At 42.9% G+C, this 6,691-nt stretch overlaps 1 protein-coding gene across 2 annotated transcripts in view; it reads right to left on the bottom strand.

The window, feature by feature from the left end:
- Positions 1–6,691, bottom strand: part of hsd11b2 (hydroxysteroid (11-beta) dehydrogenase 2) — a 20,244-nt gene that overhangs the window by 10,149 nt on the left and 3,404 nt on the right. The window lies entirely within an intron of this gene.

The following is a 6,691-nucleotide window of genomic DNA, read 5'->3' as shown; positions in this document are numbered from 1 at the left end:
AACAGGTCATGTGATCGGAGGAGGAACAGGTCATGTGATCGGAGGAGGAACCGACAAGGATCACGAGGAACTCTTGAGTGATCGTCAGAGATCTGAAATCAGGATTCTGATCCTCACAGGAAGCTGCTGAACTGATTGGTCTGAATTTGCATAAAATTGGAACTCTTGATGAACATTCTGCTGACATGAAGTGACTGAGAGGAAGAAGCAGTTAAATATAGAGAGGAGGGGGGGGGGGGGGTTAGGAGAAGGAAATGTAGATGAGATGAAAGAGAAGAAGAAAAGAAAAACATGGCCGAGGGGTAAAAATAACAAAAACAAAGAAGTAGAATAAAAACATGAAGAAGGAAGAACAAAAGGAAAAGATGAGGAGAAAAGAAGACGAAGAGAATTCAAGTCAATAAGGAAAGAAAACAACCAGTTAACTTCCTTATTACTTAGAATAGAAAGTGATATTTTAAAGGTCTAACGTTGGATTTGTGTTCTTGTTTTTCTTTTGTTTAACTACAGCTGTGTAACTAAACCATTGGACCAGAGACCAGCGTCTCCTGAGTGTCCAGACTGAAGCTTCATAGAAACCACCGAAATACTGAGAGGGAAGATTTGAGCTTTTATTCCTAAAGGCCACGCCCACCTCCTTCCCTTTGCCGTCATATTGATCGAATGTGTTCGAGTCTCAGCAAAAACCAGACCAGATGATTAACAGCATGAAGGTTCACCAGAAACTCAGAGATCCAGGCCCGCTGGAAGGAAGAGATTCACAGGAGAACCAGAACCAGGACTGAGAGGGGCAGGCTGTCAGACCCTGCTGTAGTAAAACGAGAGATTTTCTAAAGGGACTCTGGTGAAACACTACCATTTTAGTCCACAGGGGGCGACACAATCAACACAACATGAAAGTTCTTTGTCACTTTGAAAACCTTTTAAACCCTAGCCCTATTTTTAGGCCTCTGCTCGAAAATTGCATACCCGTATTTTAAAAGACTGTAAATCTTAAACTACAAGGTCTATTTTAATAATTTTGATGGTATAATACAGGTAAAACTTGTGAGACACTTGCTCAGATGTGTAAATATTGTGTATATGTTACTGGTTAATAGTGAATGAAGATGCACACAGCTCAAATTGAAAATTTCAGGTTCGCCTGAAAAAAAAGCACTTTTATTGAAAATATTTATTTGAAATTATGCAGATTGAAGCCTAAAAATACTCCACAGTCATAGCACAACATGTTTGTGGTGTCTACAAGCACATTTTACTTAGATTGAATGAAGCAGGCTAGCATTAATGAGGAGTTTCAAGCCGAATTCTCATTTTTGGAAACAGCTTTTGCGCTGCTCTATTCTAATTTTATATACTATATAACTATATATTAACTATATATTCACTTGCCTTATCACTAAGAGTGTTCAATACATCGTAATAAAGCAGTTTGGCATCATTTTCAGCCATTTTCAGCTCTCATGTCTCTCCTCCATAAAAAAATTTCCTCTCAGTCCGTATCTACGTAAGCTTCTGTCGGGCCTGTGATTGGTGGATTTCATCATGTGACACCTTGTTGAACGCGGAAGAGAGTAACGAAAGCACTACGCGGATTATTTCGAAGATTGACAGCCTTTTAGCCACTCAAAATTTCGATATGCTTGGCACAACCCCTATGTGTAAAATCCATTGGTCCAGCAGGAAAATGCTGCCCATTTCTTCATAAAAGGTCCCAGCACGTTCATTTCAATTTCAATGAGAGAGAGTGGAGAGAGGGGCTATTTTCGCTGCATCGGATTTCAATGGATTACCTGCGTTTTTCGGCACGAAAATCACCAAAAGGTATGCTCCGTTTCAATTTTTTTTCTGGGGAGCAGTGCGTTGTTTGTTGGCTTTGTTCATGTAACCTTTGAATGGTTTGACGGAGGTGAATTCGGAGACCGTGAGTTGACGCGGTATCGAGCCCTAGTACGGAATCATGTATCCATCCACCATGATCGCTGCCGGCTTTGTGATGGAAGATGAAAATCGGATGCAAAGTTCGCCAATTTTTGGAGAAAAATCCGTGATTTTGTGATAAATCTTCTAGTTTATTGAATTAGTTTGTGTATAACTGTGTATAATGGCTGGTATGATGATTTTGCCCAGACATTTTTTGTTAATTCGGTATTTAATATGTCTGGAGCATTTTTGATATTTCTTGATAAAAAGTCCATTCGGAACCACGGTACCACCTTAAACGGTCTTGCTCAACCCCCAAATGGGGATCGCTCGTCACCAGAAGGTTTTAACATTTCTGGTGTTTTTCAACCCAAATCGTATTCATTTCAGAGTTTGACTCCAGTGCACAGGAAAGATCCCATAATACTCAACATCTGGATCAGGAGGCAAGGAGTATCTGGAGGGATTTTATTTGCTCTTTTTTACAGTTTTATTTGTAGATATGATGAGATAAGATATGACTTTGGGGGACTCGTGAATTATTTGCTAACTCTTTAATAAGTTTGACCTGTTATGGATGACGGGTCACAATAACTTCACCACCTCCTCTGTAGAGATTCAGGGAACAAGAACATATAGCAGGGTAACCCTAACCCAAAAACTTTATTGTCACCTCTGCTCTTACACAGAAGCTAGCTTCTGGACTAGACGCTGTGGCTAACTGCGTATCAGAAGTATCTTGATTTAAGTTGTGACGACCCTCCTGTCATACACTAGGTGCCGGTTTTTCCATCTGTTGCAGGTGCTGAGTGGAGGGTCATTACCAGGATGAGTCTCACCTGTGCCGGGGCGTGGCTCCTCCTTAAATACCTTTCCAGTTGGCAGCCCTGGGAAAAGGAAGACCTGTGCTGACGGGCTCGCGACCACGGGTGTTGTGAGACACCTTGTGTTTTTGGCATTATAAATAAAAGACTACTTTTGGCGCCAGCTCATTGTCTCCCAGTTTTTGTCTCAGTCTACGAGCCAGGCTGTGACATATGGGGGCTCGTCCATTTCTGATTTACCCGGTGTCTGCATTGATTACTTACCAGACAAAAATGAAGCATCTCTATGACCGGAGAGCTAAGATCCACCAGTTCAGTCCTGGTGATCAGGTTCTTGCTTTATTGCCACTTGTATGTTCACCATTTCAGGCCAAATTTCATGGTCCTTTCGTAGTTTTGCGTCAGGTTTCTGAGCAAAACTATTTGTTGTCGACACAACAGCGTAGAAGGAAAACTCAAATTTGCCATGTAAATCTGTTGAAGTCCTATTATACTCGTGGGTCACAGCCTTCTGCCTCGGGGGGGAGTGTGCAACAGCAGGTTGTTAAACTGGTGTTAATGGCAGGAACTCTGGGAAGACAGTTGCTGGTTAATTTGACGGTACCTGAGGATGATGGGGTGGTTTCACCTGATGAGAGTCGGTTGCGGGGCCGGTTGAAGAACTCTGAAACGCTGGGTAACTTGGAGGGTTTGCTTGAGCAATTGGCGAAGGAGCAGTTCGCGGAGTTGTCTGCTCTTATTAACAACTATCTGTGTTTGTTTAGTGACGTGCCAACTCCTACACATTTGATAGAGCATGACATTGACGTGGGTGACGCGCAGCCAAACTGCCAGCGTTTTTAGAGAGTGTCAGAAATGAAACACAAAGTAATGGAAAAAGAAATACACTATATGCTTGACAATAATATTGCCGAACCTTCTGCTTCCAGCTGGACATCTCCCTGTTTGCTTGTGGATAAAGCAGATAAAAGCCCTCGATTTTGTACAGACTATCGTAAGGTAAATGGGGTAACCAAACCAGACGCTTACCCACTGCCGCGCATGGAGGATTGTGTGGATCAGGTGGGCTCAGCTCGCTTTGTCAGTAAATTTGATTTACTTAAAGGATATTGGCAAGTGCCACTGTCTCAACGAGCTAGGGAGGTGTCTGCCTTTATAACTCCTTTTGGGCTTTTTTCCTATTCAGTGATGAGTTTTGGGTTGCGAAATGCACCGGCGACCTTTCAGCGTCTAATGAATATGGTTATGTCTGGACTGGACGGTTGTGCCGTGTACCTTGATGATGTCGTGATCTACAGCAATACCTGGGAAGAGCATGTCTACCGCATCAGGAAGCTGTTTGATCGGCTGCACGGCGCAAACCTGACGATCAACTTGGCCAAATGTGAGTTTGCAAAGGCAACCGTCACCTATCTTGGGAAGGTAGTGGGCCAAGGGCAGGTGCGGCCGGTACAGGCAAAGGTGACTGCAATTGAGCAGTATCCAGTGCCCACCACCAAGAAAGAGCTGATGCGATTCTTGGGTCTGGTGGGTTACTATCACAGTAAAACAGACCTATTTTTTAGGCCTCTGCTTGAAAATTGCATACTCATACTAAAATGAGTATATCTCTGCAACTACAAGGTCTATTTGAATAATTTTGGTGTTATAATAAAGGGAACACTTGTGTGATTTGTTCGGATGAAATAAATATCAGTGTATATGTTACTGGTTAAGAGTAAATGAAGATGGGACACAGCACAAATTGAAAAGTTTCAGGTTCGCCTAAACAAAAAAAGCACTTTCAGGATGATTATGTCTTTGGAATGATGCAGCTGCAGGTCTAAACCCTCTCCCAAATCATAGCACAATATGTGAACAGTCTCTCTGCAAAGTTTGACTTTGATAAAGTGAAGCAGAACAAAGTTAGAGGTTTTAGTACAGAGAGGTCAGGCGAGGTCACCAAAATGGTCATTTTGGAACCATGTGTGCCATTTAAATTTTCTCATGTACCAAACTATATATGTCACTTGTATATCACTGATGGTGTTCAATACATCCAAATACAGCAGTTTGGGTTTTATTTTGAAAGCCAGAATCCTCTCTGAGTCTCTGAGTCTCTGTGTACTGGAGTTTTTCTCGATGTCAGACCCCTGTGAGTATGCAGGGCTCTATCTCAGCAACCCATTGGTCGATTTCAGTGATTGACACCTCATTTGAAGCGTTAGAGCCAATAGAATTTAGCTATACTGACCAAAATGATATTGACAGCACTGTTAGCCAATCAGAATCAGCAGGGCGTCGCCCTGTGAAACCTGCTGGCTATGACGCAAGGTGATTCTTATACTTCCTGCTTGGACCGACAGTCACCTAGAAACGCCTGGAATGATTTTAGTGTAACACAGGACGTAGGTCTAACGTATCTCAGTCTGAATTACCGGGAAAATATAAATATCGATGAAAAACAGCAAAGGTAAGAGAAATCTTGCAACTATCGTTTGATGAAGTGATTTCTGTTGTTGGTGTTCTTTGGCTCATATCTCGCTGATGCTTTGTGTAGCTGGATTTGATGGAGTGTCTGCTTTCTTTTGAGGTATCGTGTTTTTGTATTGCATAAAGTACCACAGCGGTAGAACCAGAAATGTGGCGAGTGGGTTGACTAGGTGGCACTATATGGATTTTGATATTTGGTAATTTATTTAGTTGTTGTTTAAGTTGTGTTTGGAGCATGTAGAAACGGCTTACATATTCTTGTAGCCCAGGTTCTGCTGTTTAATCTGATGTGCAACATCACTATATTCGTTCGTGATAAGTGCATTTTGTCCAACGGTATACATATGCTAAACTTTCTCCACAGCCCCCAAAAAAGGGGGCGCTCTGGCTTAAGTGGTTGAGTTGAGATGTCTGTAAGAGGACAACCTGTACAGGTGAGAACACCTCATCCTCAGAGAACAGAACCAGACCTGTTTGGATCCCTGAACCCTGTGAGGGCCACAAGACTCTCAGGTCTGGATCCAGACACATTTCCCTCTTCATGTGTGGTGGATTCATCTGGTCAGTACTGGATCCTCAGCGGTTTGGGTCCAGGACTCTAAAGGGTCTGTTTCCTCAACAGCACCCCCCACCTCCGGTCCTCATCCCCCCAAGAATGTGGCTCTTTGTCCAACAGCTCAATTAGCTTTCTAAGAGGTTTACTGAGAACTTTTCTTTTTTTTAAGCCTCTGCTCTTATTTCCAGAGTGACCTCACGCTGACCTTCATCAACAGAGCTGATGAAGACGAGCGGCTGATTGAGAGATCTCGAGCTCTGGACCCAGTTTTTAAATCAGGTCTTATAGTCATCGCCTGATATTCAGGAGCCAAAAACGCTCGCCGGGGCACGAGAGCATGACGGCGTCCAGACTGTAATCGGACCTCACGTCCGTTTATTGAAGTGAAACAAGAAGATCCAAAAACCACGAAACCAGAAACCTTTAATGAGAGTCTGTGGAGCAGAGCGACGCTACGCTGTGATTGGTCGGTTCACAGAGACACACACACACACACACACACACACAGATACACACACACACACACACAGACACACACACACAGACACACACTAACACACACACACACATAATCAGTGCTGTTATCAGGCTCTCTGATAACAGAAAGTGGGACAAAACACTCGTACTGACCTGTGATTACTCTGCCAATGATTTCCTCTTTTATTGTGAAGGGGAATACCCACCCTCCCCCTCCCCCAGCTATTGTTTGACACACAGAGACACACACACACACACACACACACACACACACACACACACACAGATCTTAAAGTGGGTTCAGTGAGTGTGACCTCATCTTATTTACACACAAAAGACGAGTAAACTTTGAACCTCTTAAACTCTTTAAAGTCACATATCACGTTTAATTACTGAACATTTACTTTATTCTCTCTGAACATTTACTTTATTCTGTCTG

The sequence above is a fragment of the Anarrhichthys ocellatus genome, unplaced genomic scaffold (genome assembly GCF_004355925.1).
Source record: "Anarrhichthys ocellatus isolate YVR2014 unplaced genomic scaffold, GSC_Weel_1.0 scaffold190, whole genome shotgun sequence".
Taxonomy (NCBI): Eukaryota; Metazoa; Chordata; class Actinopteri; order Perciformes; family Anarhichadidae; genus Anarrhichthys; species Anarrhichthys ocellatus.
The sequence above is the reverse complement of the archived record's forward strand: the minus strand, read 5'-3'. Positions and strand labels throughout refer to the sequence as shown.